Source organism: Trachymyrmex cornetzi, unplaced genomic scaffold, assembly GCF_001594075.2.
Source record: "Trachymyrmex cornetzi isolate Tcor2-1 unplaced genomic scaffold, Tcor1.1 scaffold205, whole genome shotgun sequence".
NCBI lineage: Eukaryota > Metazoa > Arthropoda > Insecta > Hymenoptera > Formicidae > Trachymyrmex > Trachymyrmex cornetzi.
Genome location: NW_017296691.1, coordinates 2,007,544 through 2,029,655, shown reverse-complemented (window position 1 = coordinate 2,029,655; position 22,112 = coordinate 2,007,544). Strand labels below are relative to the sequence as shown.

Here is a 22,112-nt window from a genome sequence, read left to right as displayed (position 1 = left end):
TACTAGTTTTAGGAGTGATTTTTAAAATATTGGGACGATATAAATTGCAAATCTGACGTCATTGTATAATAAAAAAAAAAAGCAAGTAAGTTTGTCATCACTATATGTCGCATGATTAAGATACGCCAGATTATTTTTAGCACACACACTACTAGTAGGTCATTCAGCAAATGCCTATAAAGTATGAATCAGCTTTACTACAACACGTGTTTGTTACATAACGAATCTCTCACCGCTCAAAGCGATATTATTATATTTAAAGTATAACGTGGGTTTTAACGTGTGTATATTTTCTATCATGAAAGTGAGTACGAAATTATCAGTTTATGCACGTGCACACGTATAAAAACAAAACTTGACTAGCTTTCGTGAAGATTGTTACATCTTTACATTCTTCGTATACATTTTCATATAGTTATCTTGAATCCTTTTCTTACTCGCAAATGAATATGTGACTTAATTCAGCACACAATTAAAGAGATAATTTTCATCTGTGTAATTAACTCACACAATTTTCCAATCGTTTAAAATGTTATCGTAGTCGTATCTTATGATTCTACATTCCTTAACGACATAACAGTACAATCAACTGTCGTCTGTCCCCGAATTGCAAACACGATAATTTATGCGACACACGACCGTGATTATTTTTCGTCGACAATTACATAAGCATGAATTTTTTTCAACGCGACGAAAAGACGTATAATCACAATTGCAAACAACATCTCTCTCGTACGACAAGAAAACATTTTCTATTCTTTAAGACCGGTGGTCTTAATGATAACCGCCTGCGTATCGCTATGAGAGCGTCGTTATCGTTACAGCAATTGTGTGCATGTACACACAATCGCTACGTAACAGCTTCAACCTCTTTTTGCATCCTTGCCTTCATATCGTCTTCTAAGACGCGTGTTGCGTCGCAATTGCATAAGAAAATTGTTAAATAAAAAGAGGACTGTGACTTTAACCTCCGCACAGACAACATCATCAGTTCACGTTTTCACATTTATGTAGTTGACTGTCTTTTGATGTTTTCTAAAATAAGTCTTTTAACGTTATTGTTCATTGCCAGTTGTTATAACTGAATTGTTACGTTCCATTTCATATTCCACTCCTCGACTGCTGGCGAATTTAATTTTTAAACGTAAATTACGTTAATTTTGAAACTAATGAACGATGTATTCAATCCTCTATGGTTCTTTACTTACACTTGGAGATCGCGAAATTAAAGATATTGTTAAGATATAGCTTTATATTTTATAATCATTAAAAATGACTAAAAATGCATTTGAAGTTGTAATTGATTATGTAATTAATAACAGATTTAAATGCAACCTACTAACTGCGTCTGATTTTCATTTATCCGACATATATCTTGATTTAATTTTTAAATTCGAGATTTCTGCGATTAATATTTAAATAGAGAGATTCTTTTGCTGATATACAAAAATATATCCTTTTAATTTTGTCGAGAAATGAAGTCAGGATTTAATTTTTTTAGCTAAATTGTATATAAAGTTAATAAGATTAGCATAATAAATATAATCGTGTATATGTAATAAAATTTTTCAGTAGAGATAAAAATACTTTAAAGTTAGTAGTAAATATATTGTATATATCTATATATGAATATGAATCAGCGGATAAAATATTACTGAAATGAGCGCATACATATTTCCTCTATACGCATCCCTATTGAATATATTCATGAACTATAATTTCTGTTACAAAATGCGCAATGGATATCTGTAAATGAATGTCTTTGGCTTGACAAGAGTCTCATGGCAGTGCTGACTGTTGAAAAAAAAAGTATGTCAGTTTGCATATAACTTGTGACATGTGCGGTCCCGTGTACATGCTGCATGCAGCTGCACCTCGCGCGCACGTACCAATCTCTAAACAATCGTACGGTCGTCTATCGTAAGCTTTCGGGTCTTATCGTGCGACAGTTGACACGTACGAACTGAGATTAAGCTCGCCACTAAAAGTTCCTTCCAACTCACGCAGAAATACTATAGTTGCATTGTTATCTCTCGCGGTCGCGCAATTCTCTCTGGTGGCTATTATATGTACGCTAATGAATGATGTTTTGCGAAGAGAGATTTGTGCACCAGTATGCATTAACAATATTCATCCAAACATTAATTACGGGAATCCTATTAGATTATTTGCCAAATTAATAAACACACAGAGTACACGGCGATAAACAATTATATCAATAAGGAGGCATTTAAAAAATACGTCTAAATATTGTTGAGATTTGCATTCGCCATTCGGATATATCGGCATGCTATGTCACGAACGCTTGAAATATTCGCGTCGGCGTGCTCGCGTGCAATCTCGTTTTACTCAATACTTTTGTTGCTATTCGTCGACGTTAGGTATGCGGTGTACGCGAGTCAGCTATGCGTATTAGGAATTTCAATGTTATGCTGCCGCAATTGTCTTTCGGATCAAACACCGCGAGCAATGCAGCTGTACATATATATGTATATAGACACTTTATACCTGCGCTATTACAGTGTGACTTATAAGAATATGCAATCAATGTTGTTGATCACAAGACGGCTAAAAAAATAAGAGGATTTAAATTTTAATAACAGACGCACAGACGCAACGGGTTTGTCACGAAGAAAATATCGTTTATGAAGCATCGAGGAAAATATCTTCGAAAATAGAATCATTTTTATCATGGATTTCATTCGCCTGCAATACTTACAATTATAAGGTATATCCTATTGCAAGTATACCCGCGTACGTATCTGTACAGTAATTACGAGTTATAATTCATCTCGATGTATACGCGTATAGCCTACGGCGAGATATTAACACGCAAGTAAGTAATACGCTTGAAATACATTAAATCGCGCTCATAACGGGATGATATCGTTGCTGACTGTAAAAATACGAAGCGGTTAATTCACGTTCATAAACGCTATCGTAGTCCACGTGGATATTATACCCGCCGTGATTTTCTATAATCGAAGTACGTGACCGAACGGCGTAACCGGTCACTCGGAACTACTGCGTACGTATTTACGCGATGCATAAAAGCGATTTCTTTTCACGTCGTAGCTCTCCGTCGTTGCGCTGAGTCGGCACGATTCGGGGGGGGGGGGGGGGGGGGTGAGGGGGGAAGAACAAGGTTTCATCTAAAAATTTCTTCGTAAATCCGTACCTGCGAATCCTCACTGTTATTATTTATCGCGCAAATGAAGCGAGAATATTGGTGTGGATCGTCGTTAATAATTATAATCGTACGTGAGATTGCTTAATGGCGATATTCTTGTTTTTAATTTACACCAGTGCGTTTTTTGCGATCTGAAGTAATCACTGAACGAATGAGGGCAGGTAACGAGTTGCGCAAGGATTGCGTCCACGCGCAGTATCATCTTCGGAAGAGTCTGGGGGAAGGCACGGTAAGGCCGCTGTGTTGCTGCAGGCGAACCACAAATTATCAGCTACACGTGCGTGCACCGCGATACCTTGGGCTGCATGAATTTTTGCGTCGCGCAAGAATCTCACGCGATACAATGCGATCCACATCAATACGACATTAGCATTCACGCCGAAATAATAATTTACCCGGCAAATTGCCCGGTATATAGATGTCGATAATGATGATGTATACCGTCCCCGATGTTGTCCTTACTGCAGCGAAATTCTGCTTGAAAGAATTGCACGATCCGTTTGATTGTCCAGCAAAACGCAAAGAGTCAAAGGACTTTGGAACAAAGACGCAAAGAAAAGTGCAAGACGCGGAAAATAGCGTGCCGTTGATTCGTTCGTTCAAAGAGGCAAACTTGAAATACAATGTAGAACGTGAATCGAGTTACGTGAGCTAGGTGACCAGCTTATTGAGAGAGGAGAAAATATCGTAATCCTTTTCCTTGTATTTCCCTCTCAATCATTGCGGTTGCGCCGCGTGACTGTGCGTAGTATCTAAGATTACTCACCGGATGCTACGTGCGCCGCTCGACACCGCCGATTGCACAATTGCATCGTTCAGGGCATATAACGTGTATACGTTATACGTGCAGCGAAATGTACGTTCGCTCGAGTATAAGTCATCGCTGTCGTCGCTGTATCTTCGTCGTCGTCATCGTCGTCATCGTCGGCGAGAGTCCTCGCGAGTAATCGTGACTCAATCGCGAAGGCACGTACGGCTAATTGGTCGTTTGCATGAGAAAAAGAGGTTTCCGGTGGTACCACACGGCCGTGCGAATCGAATCCAGTACTCAGTGAATGGAGACCTGCAAGGTCTCCTCTGAGCATATTAATATGCAATCGTTTGTCAGACATCTTGAGAAATTAAGAGAGATAACGCAGCGACATGGGTACCAGTAAGAAGTACAACGCGTAATTGCAGCACTCTTCATATGTAATTTATGAGCATTTTGATAGTGTATTTTGCGAGTCGAAATGATACTACGCAGAAGTTTCTTATTGTATGTTGCAACTTTAGAAAAGTCATTTCTTTGTGTGTATATGCAACATATACATATATATGTGTGTGTGTGTGTATACATATGTACAGGAATAATTTTGCTGAAGTATTAAAAATTTAGCTAGATATAGATATAGATCTAAAAATAATTTTGTTAGATCATTAAAAAACTAACGTGAAAATCTCAAGCATGATGAGCAAGACGGTAAAAAATTTTAACAACTGATTCGAGTGTACTACATAATTTTGATTGTTGAACAAAATTATTTTCAAATTTGTATTTAACTAAATTTTTTAACACTTCAGCAAAATAATCCCTTCCGTGGTTATACATTGGATTATAATACTATCGAGAAGAGAAAATCCTAAGCTAAAGCAATGAAAGTGGTACAGCAACAGCAAATTGAAGCGTCATATTTGTGAAAGTAAATTAATCGAAAGTAACCTTGAATTTTTTTAGCAATATCTCGACTTTGTGCGTGCAAACTGTAAATATGCAACTTAGACGACGCAAGACGTTGAAAATATTTCCATGAGCACTCATGCATAAATGACCTCGTGCAAGATTTTCCGTGTTTCAAGATACATAGCGTAAGGTGAATATTTTTCGTAACAGAGAAATGTATAGGAAGTGGATAAAAGTAAATTCGAGTAAAACAATTCTGATATATACGAAACGAGCTTCTCGGTAAAGGTCACGAACGTGAATTTCGAAACGTGCTGGTCAGCGATTATTCCGTTATGGCTGAAGCGTAGGCGAATGCTTATGCGTTGAAAGTATCGGAAATTACAACGAGAACCGATTAACGTGCATGCCTTGCTTATTATCTTCAAATTTAGCTAATTAGAAATCATTATCTTTTGTCGATATCCGGCTATTCATAAGCGATAACGATGCAATTTTACCGCATTTTTTTTATTATACAGAAATAAATACATACGTCTTTTACACTACTACTAATGCAGATTAAAAATAAATAATATGCATAAATGTAAGTTTTAAAAATATGTGAATTTATAGATTAGTAAACTTCACGTTGACTTATAGCTAAATATTTTCGTGAGAAACTAGCAATTTCAGCTTAAAAAAAATAATTTTTTCTGATATTATATTATAAAATTTCGATATTGTACCAAACAAAAATACAATATCATAAATAAACAAGTCTGTTTTTACTGGTTTGATCATTTAAGTCGGCTCACTAGTTTGAAAGAGATAATCATTTCAATGAGTGTAATTCTGAAAGTCGTGAATACAACAAATCTACCTGGAATGTTTTCATTCTCGTGAATAAACATAAAATGAACTTGTGTAAGTGTGTATATCTCTGAGACATGAGTTCATCAAAATTATACCGGTTGCAACACCTGGCCTAAGATTGCTTGTTCCAAGGTCTTCAACTGACTAACTGTATGAGTGTTTTATCTTGCCACTCACAGTCCAAGTTGCTTACACGAATCATTCTACATATAAAAAAAAAGGAGTCCTCTTGTCTCTGTCAGGCTTATTGTGCTCATTTCATATTCAACATTATTATGTGACTAACATGCGCTACCACGACTTTCACGCATGAAATAGTCACGAAGTCAAGCGGAGCGATGCGATGGTTACGCAAGCAGATACAATCTAGCACGTGTCGTTCCGAATTCTTCGGGGCTACCAAAGCATATGGGAGAGAGGGGGCAAACGAGTGACCCCGTCGTGTGTAAGAAAAACGGTGCATTCGGTCGAATGGAGCCAAAATTCCGAGCGACGGAAAACCGCGAGGATGTGAGCATACAAGTTGGTATATTTGTTACAAAGCGTCGTATAGCGTTGGCGGTTGCAAAACAGGAAAACATGTTACGCGTCTGACGCTAATGTGATTTGCAGAACGCGGTAGGTACATGGAGAAGTGAAAGGGGGCCAGAGAGACCGAGGGAATCAGGTGGCAGGACGGAGAAACAAGATAGCGAGTTCGCGCTATTGTATCGTCCCGTTTAAAGCCAAGGAGAAACATCGCAGTAAAAAAAAAAAGAGTTCCGCACGTAGGTGGTCTCTCAATGCAATACCCGAATTTTCCACACAACTACACAGATGTCGTATTGTTTCCAGAGGAGACGCAGCAGAACGGCGAAGACTGCAACGTGAGCATAAGAAATATAAGGATCACCAGTTTTGCGCTCGACTGCTAGCAACTCATATTATGGAAAATAGTTAAAAATATTCAAACTTAAAATATGCTTAATCCGGGAATAATCACCTGGAGTGTTTTTATACCCTAGCGACGAAAAAATGTGAAACGTTATAAAATATTGTTTAACATATATTTTTTAAGAATTTTTAAATATACAATTACATCAAAAACTTGCAATAAAAAAGCATTGTATTAATTAAAATATTTATTTTTTAGAAATATATATACTATCACAATACTTAACGGATTTGATTAAATCCATATCCATAAGTTTTCAAATACCATAAGATAGAAATGATTTTAGTCTATTCAATGCTTTTTTACTAAATAAAATTTTAAAACTGTTAGTTTTATATATTAATTGTATCCACTACAGAACTTTTTCAGTATACAAAAATATATCAGAATTTAGAAAATTTCAGTTTAAGTTGTTCAAATGAAAGTAGCAAGATTATACTTTTATATCTATATTGAAACAAGTAACTATAGCTGCTCCATTTATCTACGCGAAAGTGTTAATTATAAATTAGTATTTTTGAACTAAAGCCATCTACATTTTTAGACCAAAACTAATTAGATTGAGTAATATGCTGAGCAATAGTATAAGAAATAAATATTTTTAGAGTTTGGGCTAAAGTTATCCTGACAGATTTGAAGAGTTACCTCATTTTACGATAGTAATAAAGCGAAACAAAATCAATAATATTACAATATATTGTTAATAACAATAATTTCAACTAGCATGTAAAAATACTCCAGATGATCGTTTACGTAAAAAAAATGGAAACCGGGTTAATAATATTATTTGGTACTTTGCAGTACCAGGAAATCGCTAATAAAATAGAAGAAAGAAAATACGTAAATGTGAAAAACGCGCAATAATAAATAATGTAAATGCCAATTGAATAAAAGCCTAAAGAGTAAAAAATATTTAAATAAAAAAGCCATACTTGATGGAAAGTTTATACATGATCTTTATTTAGTTTATTTTTTAAAGGTTTTTTAAAATTATTTTCTACTTGACGTTGTGTCTTCTAAGTATCAATGTGTGGCTGATATTGAAAATAGGTCATAGTATCGATATAATGCAATGAGGTTTTATTTTCAGTATCGATACTCGAGTAGTATCGAAATAGGTATCTCTAGTGTAAGAGCCTCTTTACGTAGATGTGGTTCGCGAGTACAGTACAAAACCGTGCGCGCACGTGCGAACGCTACGTCTTCGTCGTGTATGTTAATACATGCACGCGCGTATGTGTTCAGTTCGCGTATGCACGAGAGTCGACGTTAACCGACGACCGTTTCGATATACACGGCACGTACCGGCGATGTATCGCCTGATCGTGTTCCCAGTGCGACGAGGAAACTTTTCACAGCCCCGAAGCCAGCGGAGCCCGATGTGCGTCCTCCGCCGAAAACGCTCGACGAGACGTTGGCGTGTAAGTACGTAACGGAATCTCGTGTTTTTCATCGGGATGCGGAAACGCCCCGAGATTCCCTGGGTCTCTTCTCCGCCGTTATCCCAAGGGTTGCGGATTAGGAAAGTTTCACCCGGTGAAGAGAGGCTAAAGGGTTTCGAGGAGAAATACGAGGAAACGTAAATATAAAAAGATACGCGGAAAAAACAATACTTCTCTGTTCTCGTTAAAATGTTACGTATTTTGACGCTTGCGATCCTTGAATTAAATTGTTTCCTGAATCGTGTTTACACTGTACCTCCACAATATAATTAATTTCTCATAAATCTTCTTTCTTCCCTCAACCCTCTAATTTAATTGCGTATTTTACAATTAAAAATAAATTTTCGAATTAATGACTTGCACATAATTTAAATTTTAGAGTAATAAAGATAATATCTGTTATTGCAAAGATTTGCGTAAGTAAATAAGTATAATACAAGCTTTTAAATATAGTCCTCATTAAATTCTCTTAAAATTGTAAAGAGACTTTTTACATTCTATATCCTAAACAAGTTTAAAATGTTTTACAACAAAGCATAGTAAAGGATTTTGCGTAATTCATTCTTAAATGAACGATTACATTTTAATTTTTTAAAATGCTACCGCCTGATCTCTTTTTCAAGATCTTTTTAAGTTTGAAAAATTTAATTTTCTATTTCTCTCTCTCTCCATTTCACGCTCTCTTATGAATTAAAACCAGCTCTCGTGGAATTGACTTTATGAAAAATCGCAAGAGCTCGACAATTCGGAGTGCACTCAATGTACCATGCATGAAGCACCTATCCGCACCAATGCTTAATTAACGCCGTTAACATGGACATCGCATACATCGAGGTGATTTTTAAATCTATATTGCTGTCGTACCCAGCCAGCACGGCGATTTTCATGCAAAATTTAAATGGTTTATACAGATGTAAACAGTTACGATTGAATTTAATTCGCGAGTACTCTACACCTCGTCCTTCGTTGATTCGCACGGCTGTAATTATTCGTGTATTTTCCTATGCAAAAATATCATTGATATAGAGGTCAGTCACGGCAACGAGAGGGCCGAAACGTGTCCATTAATAAAACCGTTGGAAGTACTCTTCTCTCCTCCTTACGAAGGCGATAACGATCGCTCGTATATTCCAGCCGCGATGAAAAATGGACGAGAGTGCAGGCTGGTGCGTCTCGAAGCGGTCCCTAGAGGATTTGCGAGGGTGGGATCCAGCCGGCTCTCTTCGCGCGGCGATATACGAGACGGGAGTGCGGAATCTGCCGGAACCGGAAAGCGTGTCATCGTCTGCATATCAACGAACGGCATAGCGCGGGGCGGAAAACGCGCGAGGGATGCGCTTTAATAGTGGCGCATTTCCAAGCAGCCGGGTTCTCGTGCTTGTGTACGTACTATACGTACTACGTACTACGTACGCGCGCACACAGCCACCTGGATTCGATGCTACGAGAGAAGACGAAGAGCCCGGCCAACAATCGCTTCGCTTCACGCTCGACTGGAGAGCGTCTTTTTTCATTTAACATGCAAGGTGTTCTTTGACGCGCGAAAGCTGTCGATTCCTTCCGCTGTTCCCGTTGCGACGTGGCGACTTAGCAATTTGAGCGTCTACTCGAGAGAACCCTGTCAAGCCTTTATCGCGTCGATCGCACTCCGATATTACTGATGCTCAGCGACAATGCGCCGATCGAGATTCTTCACACCGCGACAGACTCCCGTTTCTATTACTCCTCCCGAGCTTTCGTGATCGCGTGACACAAAGCGTTTAACGCGCATGAACCCGATGCGCCGATATCACATAGTCCAAAGTAGCGTCTTACGTATCGATAGCACGACGATCGCTAATATCGCTGGGATATGTATAGTGACAGGCAGCGATCCTCTAGCAGGTGGTAGAAGAATGGAGTCGCGTCGACGGCTCCGCCGCGCCGTGCCGTGCCGTGTGTCTTTACGGGCCACTTCAAAGTGATTGAACCACCACGAAGACCGCGTCACGATCTATTCTGTCGCGTCTGAACGTCGAGTATATCTATGTATATACGTACAGCGTATATCCATCGTATATACCAGGCAAAGTGTGGCGAATGGGTCTCCTTGGAGCATGAACGGCGGCATGTTGATTTTTATTGGCGCTCTCTCGCTCGCGCATTTGCTCCGCGGCCCCGTTCGTGCAGAGTGCACTCTGTCCATTGTTAAGTAGATTTATACGATGTACCGATGACTATCGGAAACCGCATCTGCGGAGTCCTACACTTATTGCCTCTCCATCTTCCTCTTCGCCCTCCGCCTCTTTATCCTCTCACGTCTCGCTCCCGTCCTTACGATTTGCGTTACGTTCTTGCATAAGCTTTTCTCGACGACGTCGGAGTAGTTCCTCTCCCGTTGCTATTCCATAGCTCACGTTGAACGTGAACACTTTTAGCAAATCGTTCGATTCGATTCGACACTTTTGTCCTGATTTATTCCATTTCGCTCAAGAATTTCATGCGATCGAATAGAAGAACTCGTGTGAAAGATAGAGAAGCGAATATTTTGATCGACATAATTGTGTTACACACATTTCCAAAAGAACTGATTCAAAAATTACATTTATATTTTTTACACAATTTAAAATTATTGGATTTAAATAACTGTTTTCTCGCGGTACATTATATGTATATATTTTAAAATATTATCTAACAATTAATGCTATAATAATTATATTATATATAAATAAATTATTATAAATATGTAATTACTTTTTTGTCGAATTTAATAAGTGCTCATAGAAAAAAATTAATTAAAAAAACTCTTTTCTATTAAGCTTTCATAAATATTTTTAACAAACACTTTTTTAAATGCAAGAATAAGCTAAAATCTAGTTATCTGCAATAAATAAATAATAGCATTGTCATAATGTGCATAAAGTACGTAATTAAAATAATTTTAATTTACTTATTATTTTAGAAAAACTAATTTCTTATTCAAACGTTTTTACATGAAAAATGCGATAAGGGAATTGCACTTAAAAGAGGAGTTGTTAAAAATTAAATCGTTAACATTGTGTTAAACCTCCAAATTACGATTACCGCTGATGAGACAAAAGATTTATAACCGAAAGAGCCGCGCGTGCATTATGACGCAGTAATTTCGACTACTCATGATTTCTCCTGCGTACGTTCGATTGTGCAACAAGAACTTCTCGTAACTCTCTTTGTCTCTGTCTCTCTCTATCTTACTCGTTGTGATGCTGCGTTCATCATTTGCCGATATTTCGAAAGTAAACTTCTACGAAACTTTAGCAGTAGAATCTAATGAGACTTCTCGCGCTGGCGTGAGAACTTTCCTCCTCGTTTCATCATAATGAAGACTGATCAACAGTGAATCCTATTTTTAGTCCTCTTCAGTTCTTTTAAACTTTTTTTTCGATGTATTCGAACGATATCACAAAGACACTTCATATAAAGATACGACGCTCTATGAAAATCAATGTATGTATTATTTACAAAGACTTAGTATGATCCTTGAAAAACTGTTAATAGCGTTTGTCAATATTTCTCGCTGTGGTGCGACATAGCTAAATTATTTGCTGTCATCGTTAATGCATCCGAGAATTGTCGGACGAAATATGACTCTCACCAATTCCGACGACGCTTGTAACGATGTAAGAAAACACAAAAACATGGGCGCCGGGCGCCGTCAAGGAATGAGGCGTTTAATTCCTTCGTTCTCGCGCTGTGCACGTGCCGTGTACGAGCCATTAGCTTCAATCGCGTGGGGCTTACAGTTTCTTGAAGAATCTCGTCTTCCCTTGGAAAAGAAGATTTTTTTAATCCAAATTAATGCTTTCAGCGTAATTACATGAAAACTCGTAACTTGCTAGCCTCATCTGTGTTGTGTCCACAAAGACTTTTTCGTTGTCTCCCTACTGATAAATAATTTTATTGTGTATCTTTATCTCAATACGAAAAATAAAATTTGATTTCGTCATCTTCGTATTTCTTACATTGTTTATCACGTTTTTCTTCTTATCAGTTCTGAGAATTTAATATTTGACTATAAAAACTATTTTGTGTCAAAAAGTTATTATCGTTCGCGAAAATGTTTAACGCGTATGTGTTACACATATTTAATAGAATTCATTAAAACTTGAATGCATATTGTATTGTAGACGCGACTGGAATATTATATACATGGAATAATGCGTATGCAGACATGAATTCTAAATTCTGAACAAACCACAAAATCGATTTCAATAAAATTTAAACAACATATCACGTAACCAACATAATGATATCGTACGCAAGTTTGCAACTCACAAATAACATGTTGTAACGGTAATAGCTAAACATAAATATAGATCCGCGAGTACGAATGTATATAATAGGTACAAAATAAATTTATTTTTGCTGGAATCCGATACTACCGTATACTCTACCACTGTCCTCTAATTGTAACAAAGAATTTTTTAAAACACATAAAATATTTTGTAAATAAATTTGTAATATCTGTATGGACTGTCAACGTTAAAACAGCGATCGATATTAATTTCAACGTAATTGCTCTCTACTTTAAATTAAAAAGTTCTGTAAATTTATAAAATTGTAAAATTATAAACGTTTGTACTATGTTGGACGTATACAATTATTTCGCCAAAAATTAAAGGCTGTTTATAAAACGTCTATAAAATATATTTCACTACAAAAGTCAATTAAAAAATCCTATAAGCTACGAATAACGGGAACACAGCAAGTTGCTAGCTTGACGAAGCACAAAATATGAATAACGCATACTTTTTAATCATACTACGTTTTATTATATCATTTTCAATTTTCACACGTGCGTACTAACAGCTGTTTGCTTCGTGCACGGTTCGATTTCACGTATTGACAATCGTACGATGACAATGGGAAACGAGCTTCATTGAATGTCGGCGAATGACGAGGTTTATCGCTCCCCGGGACGGCGCGTGCAATCGCGTTAGGAATGCGAGTACGCACGATGTCATTTCCTTCGATCAAGGGACCGTGCTTTCATCCAGCTCGTTCCGGCGATCGTTCGTTTGGTCTCGTCTCTAATGCCGGAGCAATGACCTTGCCGCATTTCTCTTTCTCTCTCTCTCTCACCATGCAAACTGCAATTCATTCGATTCTCTCGCCCGATACATCGTGTGTATCGCCGAAGAGATGCATCGTGGAGGTCTCTTGTACAATCTGCAGCCGTTGCAACGACCGCTCAAGAGTGAGCTCGGCGCGGATCGGACTTAATCGCTTTAAAGATCGAGACCGTGCTTAAAGAGGATATGCCAGATTTGCCATGGTTATCCGTGAGCATGGCTGATTCGATTTTTTGATATGCCGTACAGATTTATGCATTAACATTATGAGTAATGCAGAAATATGATAAAGGAGGTAGGGTAAGACTTGAGAATTTATATACGTTTGCAAGTTAATTCATTATGTAAAATATAATTAACGATCAATTATTTTAATATGCGCAATGAAAAATAATTTGTACGAGCCTACTGGTATTGTTAACATTTAATAAATTGAAATAAAATTAAATTTGTTGTGCTACTAATTTGTTTTTTGCAACAACATATTCTCGTTATTTAGAATTTAGAGGATTTTTAATTAATTTTCATAATAAAGTATATCTCATATAAATATAAGTATAAATATTTTAAAGATGTTCTTTATGACGAATTACAAATGTATTTAACACAAATCTTTCCTTGTCAGGTATTATGTAGAACGTAGATAATATTTGATAAAAAACTTTCAATTACAATAATTGTTAACTGTGAGCAATACGATGACAAGACTTATTCGATAAGAGCAAAATTAAATTACATCTTTTTTCGAGGTTTGTAAAGTTTTACGGAGTAATCAGCAATGCCACTTCAAAGAAACAGTCAATACGCGATAAATTCGCTCCACAGGGCGCAAATCTAATTACTTTCGAAGCATTCGATCCGTCGGGGCTAAAGAACGCACAGCCAATCTATTTCTGGTAATTCCAACTATATGTACATACATACGCACGCGTGCTACCGTTGCCCGTAGAAATCGCAGTTTGATGAATGCGAATTCCACGCGATCGTGAGCAATTTCCGCGTCGCGGCAAAACAGAGATTGTGATTCTGGCGTGAGTCATCTCAGGCATGCTACACTATCGTAACTACGACCGTAGCTCATTGAGCACGTTACTGCTGCGCTCGATGATTACATTCCAACGACTTAGGAAGTTTTTGTTATTGCGAATCTGGCCAAGTGCGATGGTGTGTGTGCATATACACAAGGTGTGCTTGCGGCACAAATCGACGATGCTGTGTTGGGAAAGTGCGCTCATTCGAGAGAATACTAGACTTGAATTAATAGACAAGGGGAAGGAGAATAATATCCAGTGTTTATTTTCTTTCTTATACAGAAGCTATATAGACTTACTGGACCGGACAGAAAGATTCCCATCTAAAAATATCATTTCCGTTTCGTATATCAATCATGAATTGAAATGCGTCACTTTCAAGCTACAGGTGTACAACTTCTCTCTTCAGGAAATGCAAATCATCATATTCTCTTTGAAAATTATTCAAAAAGGGACTAATAATTATTCTCGAAGCGAATCATAACAATGGCCAGCACCATAGTTCATTATAAAGAAATAATAAGTAGACAGAATTACATGAACGTAAACCTGAATTGGAGTTGCGAAGCTCGGAATAAAAGTCACTCTGAACAGGTTGAGATAAGTTCACTGTGTGCCCAATGGGACAAGAATAGAACATGAAGAGAATGAAGAGAATTGTCGAGAATCAGTCTCTCATAGGGGTCTGCGGGCGCGATTGCAAAGGTCTCTTACTCCGGCCCTTAACGAACCTTTAATGCTTGTCGTAGTACGATGACGATGGGTCCCACAATTTCGTGGCGCAGCGGTCGAAAGTGACACCGAATTCTCCGGCATTTAACCCGGTGCGTTAACCTTTCTGAAACCGAAGCAATTGCACTCATTGTCGGGAACGGTGGTTAAAGGGAGTAGTGCGCAATGGTCGAGTGGCGCAGGGCGAGGAGGAAGAGGAGGAGAATGGAAGAATGGGAGAGGGATGGGTGATTCAGCGTTTAATTGGACATGTGCTTTTTTACCAGACGTTCCACTCTGACCGCTTCGAGTGTGGGTGCATCTGATCTGGGGTGCTGGCGCGGAGAGACAAGAAAATGAGCCAGAGAGAGAGAGAGAGAGGGGGGGGGAGAGAGAGACGTATTAAGGCCTTGGGTAAGAGAAGGGCTGAGAAAGGGACAAGCGCATCACGTGTGACATTTGCCCTATCGTACTTGCTCCGTGTTTCGTTCCACTCCTTCGCTCGTAAAGCGTGCACACGCTGTCGGTATGCGTGTCACGTGGTACCCGCGGAAGGTTAACAAATACGGTCAACGCTAATTGACTTTTTAACCGCTAATTAAGCTCAGCGACATACCGGGCCGTGATAACGTTATGCCTGCCACGACTGAAAAGGAACGACGTATACTGACAAGAGCCTCAGTGCGCGTGTATTTTTAAGGGACGAAAGTGTGTCTTCGTGCAAAGCTGGCTTCCTAATCCTCGGACACTTGTTGTCCGAGGTGATTCAAGACAAACAGATTGAGCGGTGGCATTGTCTATAGAGTTTAACAGTTGGCCGCGATAAGTTTGATCGCCAATGAAACTTCGATGTTTACTGCGACTATTATTTCAGAGTTCAATGACCTTGCGGCTTTGGGCTTAATCGCATTAACCTTTGGAAGCGATTACTTCGTGCTATAACCACATTATTAATTGAACCGTTAAAAAGTAGAAATTACAGCAAATATAGTAAATTAGGTTGGAATATGAAGTAAGGCAGACATTTTGGAGAGATAGAGATTAAATTTCAAATATTTTGTGTAACAATCTGCGCGTGATGATGTTTAATTTATATTTATATTAATGGAATAAAATTATATTTATTCCGTTTGTATTTATTTAAATTAAACATTTCATTTCACAGATTTTGCTTATTTCTTTACATTACTAGAGAGAGAGAGAGAGGTCAAAAAGAGAAACGCGTTGGTTTCACATCGCACAATACTGAAAGCCAAATTTCGGAAAAGCACTTTACAAGAATCGCGTCAGTCAAGCCTCGTTCATATTATTGACGTGTCACTGGCCGATCTTCAGTTTACATAAAAGCCAACAATAAATCGGTAGTTTGGCATGACGGTTCTCAAAAATGTAGGTTAACAACCACGTTGATTTCGCTCAGAACGTACAATCCGCAGTATGTGTTGTTTTTTTTTTCGGTCGTGAAAGATGCACACTCGCTCTCACTCGTCCTCAAGGTTCCGCATACGTCGGACATATGACACAAGTGCACAGGTGCGTTGCAATAATAATACCACGAGTCGTGGGACTGACCTCGTTAGCAAGTATCCAGACCTCTATACGCGTATACACATTCTCGCTTATGCATGGACACAGCGAAGGAATTAGCACGACAAAGCGGAATCGAGCGGACGATCCCAGCCTTGCACATTCGAGGTATTTCCAAAAAGACAATGACGCGCATACCAAACGCGCGCTTGTGTGTGATGCTGCAGTTCGAATGCTGCGAAAGAGTTATTCATAATTCACGACTGACCTCTTTAGAACGTCGCTTTAACCCTTTTACCGGTGCCGTTGTGTGTTTTCTCGGACAATCCGTACAACGTTATATGGCGTTCAATTATGGATAAGCCACTTTGGTATGGAAATGATTATATATTTGAACGCTTATTCATTCGAATTGCTCCAGAAATAGAACAAATTTAAAGGTTCGCTCGAGGACTAAAAATCACGATGTAGTAAACATATTTCTCGGTTTACGAAATTTAAACTTCATAATATTAGTATAAAAAATTGCGGCTAGATATTCAATATATTGATTGCCGCACGTTATTTTAAAACTTTTTTATTTTATATATTTTGTGGCTGAAATTATATCTATTTGAAAAAATATTACCTATACTTATATAAGTTAAAAGAAAAGTAATACGAGTATCTAATGATTATTTTTAAATGACGTATTGTTTGTTATATAGTAGAGTGACAAATAATTTGTTGTTGAAAATAGCAGTTATCAATGATCAACATTTAATGGTTTAGAAACGAGTACGTCAAATTCTCTCTCGCTATGCAGTCAATTTTACTTTATACGAGTATATTACAAATTTAAAAACGTTACACAGTAAGTGTACGTACAGGAATCTATATTTTTAAACTCAACTATAATTCGCTTTTAATTGCTTTAATTCAGGTCATTGCATCCTACACGCGGTTTGAGTTCATTTAGCTCCACTATTGCGCTCGGTATGTAACAGCGTTTGTATTTCGCGTTTGTGCATCTAATTTCACAACTGGTGTACCTTTATCGCTATAATTTCTCGCTATGTATGGAACCTAGAATCTAACGTAGATACTAAATATGTTGTAACTAACACAACATACACATGTGCGCGCACATATATACATTTTTTGGTGATTCAAGATACCATAGCGCAATGCTGGATACTTATAAATCTGCGACCTCCGTGCAATAAATTTCAATTCGGGCACGGTAAAAATGTGTATACTAATTTATCACAATCGCGCGTCTCTGCCCTGGTAGTCCATCACTGTTATCTCATCCGTGAAGAGAAAGTGTAAAAGAAGATTTTGAAGAAAACTCTTCTTAAGGAAGGCACGTAACAAACACACAAGCAACACACGAAGCGATATCAGTCAAACAAAATAAATACATTCCGAGAAAGCATAGAGACGTAGAAATTCGTTACTCTCTTTTCACACGCATCCTGTTTAGCGGAATAACGGTAGCTCTTGGAAATCTAGAAAGGTTTAATCGCAAGAAATCTGTTGATGCAATTGATGCGATTCTGCGAAACTTAACATTTTTTTTTATTTTTATACGGATTTATGAGCAACTCGATAACAATAAATTTTTTCTTCGCTGAAAGGTTGCTAGATTATCAGTTGCAACCTTTACCTCTATTCCAATTCCGGATGAAATCACTGCGTTATCTGGATGATCATGTAATGTCAAGACGATTTCGCTTCGAGAGCAAAAAAACGTTCAACGACAAAGGATAAGAATGAGGATATAAGTATCAAATGAGTTTCGAGTGTATATTTTTTGTTATCTGTTGTGCTAAAAATACGTGTAGGAAAAAAGCTAGAAAAAACGAGAGAGAGAGAGAGAGAGAGTCGTCAAATACCGAAGCATGAAATCGTAAAATACTTCGAATGGTCGTGATATTTTGCCTCCACGACTCTTCCTCTTTCCGGCTCACGAAGAAAGGAAAAGTAAGCAGCTTGACCGGAGGACGATATGAGGAAGAATGAGGTGACAATCGCAAATAGAAAAGAGCGAGAGAAAGAGAGGATAACGTCGGAAGAATACAAAATTGACCGTAACATAAAGAAGCGGAAGGTACGACGATGGCAATCTTCTCGAAGGGGGAACACGCGATAACGTGCTTTGGGTATAAGTATCATGCACTTCTAACTCTTACAGATACACGCTTAAATGGAAATCAAAACGACAAAAATTATAAACTGAGGAATAGACAAGTATAGAAAATTAGAAATTCTTAAAAAAATATTTTATCATAATTATAATATAATTAATCCCTCGTCAATCAAATTACACAGGTTCTTTAACTTTCTCATTTTTTATCCATTGATTGAAAAAAATTCTCGAAAAACATCAATTATGAATATTAACCGCACAATGTTATATTAATTATTATATTATTAATAAACGGCTACTTTCCTTTTTCTTTTCCTTTTTATTTATCTTTTCTGATTTTCTTACGAAATTTTACATTTCTACGCGAGAGGAAATCTGGCGCTTTCGTCGGGACGGAGTTAACGACCACGATTATGTCTGCAATCAACTCGACAGCGATTTGTTTCCTTCTTCCTTAATTTAACGACAAGTTTGACGATTCAAATGACGATACTGCTGCGTCTGAGATAAAATTATTTTTCCAGGATTGTGTCGCGTAGAATACCGGTAATCTTGACAAGGCGTAACCTCTGTTTTATAAAATTAGAACCTCAACTCTCACGGGTACCACTCTGGATCCCCATAATCATCATTGTGTAGCGAAGATAGAATCTTTTGTTAAAATTAGTGCGGCGTAATGGTGGTCGAGACGACGGTCTCACGAGACCGATCAAGTGAAAAAAGGGACGTAATCTCAGTCGCTTAGAGCGACGACAGTGCTCACAATCAGAATTACTGTCGTATCGTATGGCAAGGCTGGGACTCGATCTAACGGAATCCAGTATATGGAAAAAGAGCCATTCAGCCCAAATTTACGCGCGAGTGTTTACAGGGCAGGATAGCATCGAGTTGCCATCCTTACGTGCATTAACGGCTATCCGAGAGATAGTAAACGCGCCCCCTCGTCTTCGTAGACAATGGAGACGATACTACTTCCAACAACAATACTCGGGAGCCGTGCTGCCGACATCTTGGGCTTCGAAAAAGAAGTACGACGGATACAGGAACTAGACTATCGTCTAAAGGCAATCCTAAGATTTAGTGGTGGTATCTACGCGATCCGCGCCTAACTCGCGAGAACTCGACGAGCAAGATCATTTTGCATAGAAATCTCGGATCTTTGATATCGTTTGTGAATTTAAAAAAATATTACATAAATATATAAAAATTTGTTATAAAATTAATGGCAGAAAAAGCGTAGAAAATAACAGATATATCGTTCTCTTATTTCAAAAGTAAACTAACTCAACTTCATAAAAATTCATCAAAATTGTTAGAACTCAAAAAGAACATTTTTAAAAAAAATGATTAAAATCGTCACAACTAAAAATTATTTTTAATGGTTGTGAAATAAAAACGACATTTGATGATGTTAAAAATATATTTTTGTTGATATTATTTGATTAGTGAATAACTTTCTGTCAAATTGAAAAATAATCTTCCCCTTTTTTCTGATAAAGTTATTTTTTTGGGTTGTGTTACTTTTGAAGTATAAGGGCGATATTATATTTACTTTTTACTGATGCAATAAAACAATCAAAATAATTACTTGAAAAAATTACTTGAACAAGCTTTACTAAACTAAGAAAGTTAACTATCTATGCTGTGCTTAATTTGCATAGCAAGCAAATCTGATGTAAGATAATTTAAGATTTGCTATTAAACTAATTTCAGAGTGCAACTATGAATATAGGTGTATACAAAACATAAATGTTTCTCCATTGTTGTATGCAATGATCAATGCTTAATTTTACATGCATACCAGTTCGATACGCTCAACGACCAGTAAGTAAGTCGGTACCAGTCACACGTCACCATACATCCTCTACTCGCCATAATCTGTCGAACGGACTGCATAATTCATTCTGTCATTGGCAGGCCTCAGAGTCCGATGATTCGTTATACCACGACACACGAACTACGACGGTCGAATGATAATGGCTTGGACGGACGTTCGGTGTATGATTTGGTACATAATTCTCGTCACAATTATTGTAGAATCGCTCAGTTATCTATAAATATATATATATAAAACGACGAAATTTAATTAAGTATGAGCTTTTATTTCAAATGAAATAAATTGTCATGTATAGTTAGGTAAGATTTGACTTTCACAAAATTTTAAAATTCTGAATTGTACATAGAGTAGTATAATTTTTCATTTCTGTTTTGACAAAAAATCGGTGGTGGATTTATTACGTAAAATTTATAATAGAGATATGTGATATATATGCTTTTTTTTGGAGGAGCTGATATTTATTTATGCTAGAGAATTATGCAGAAATTTTCTTTCTTTTATCATTGTAAATTTTTTTTGTTATTGTCAGGGTGTTTTAATATTAATATTTCACTTTTCCACGGCTAGTCCGTAAAATTACACGATCAAAGTGTCAGCTGTGCCAGCACCGAAAGCTGCAATGTAAAAGATAACGGGCTTCGCGTGAATCAAAATTACGAGAGCATATTCGTCCTTTGACTGACGTTAATTCTATTTCCCAGGAAAATTGAAGCGGAGCGATAAAATCGCTCGCTCGAATACATTGTAGACCTTTCTTCTGTTCGAGATTCCCGTCGACTGAAAACACGAACGTAGATTTCCACCTTTAGACTAAATTTCTAAAGTAGCTGATAAACAGGAACTTGTTGAATTATTGAGAACTCTAATTTTCAACAATTTTAATGTTTCAATTTAGCTGATTTTCTCTTATGATATAATTCTACAAAATTTTTTCAATATCGCCACGTTCAATAACGTCCAAGGAGTTTTGCGGAATGAAATAACTATTATACCATACCACTATTCGCAAAACTATTTTACAATGCAAATTTTTTAAATATATGTATATTATTATCCAGCCGTGTTTTTTTTCTTTTTACAGGTTTCTAATATTACGGCATATGCATGAATATTTATGATAAAAAATTAATAAAATCAAATGTTTAATAATAAAAAATTAATTAAATAGGATTTCATCTTTTTATTCTCATTTCCAAATATAAAAAATTTTTTGTAAATGGCAAGGGGGTTGCTCAGTAATATAGTAAATTATCAAATAACAAATGGAGATGGGACTCTCTCTCTACAAAGCTTGTAGATCTCATAAGAAACACTCGTCTCGGTGTTTCTTTTTGAATTATTATACCATGCAGCTCGTTGAGAGTCCTGCGAATTCTCGTGAGTTACTCTCAAATCATTCTTAGTAAGCACTTTGGGGCCTTCCGAAAGAAGCGGTACTAAACTACTAACGCCGAGCGCCATTAGCAGCGTTCTAGGACCAGGTTGCGCAACCGCGGTCCTCCTTACCTAATGGTCGCTAATATATCATACTTTTTTCAGCTGTCACCTGTACGACATCCATTTTGCTGCAGCGTGGTTCGCGTCACTACCGCACGACGGACTGGCATTTCATCTATCCACCGTCACTTTGCCGCCACGCAGTTACAGTTTCTTACAAGCGCTATCGTACCTGTCCTCCCTCGGCCCTTCGTCCTTCCAATT

The 22,112-nt window shown here is 37.4% G+C and overlaps 1 pseudogene; it reads right to left on the bottom strand.

The window, feature by feature from the left end:
* Positions 1-21,872, bottom strand: part of LOC108759769 (heat shock 70 kDa protein cognate 4-like) — a 47,841-nt pseudogene extending 25,969 nt beyond the window's left edge.
* Positions 21,873-22,112: the final 240 nt, after the last annotated feature.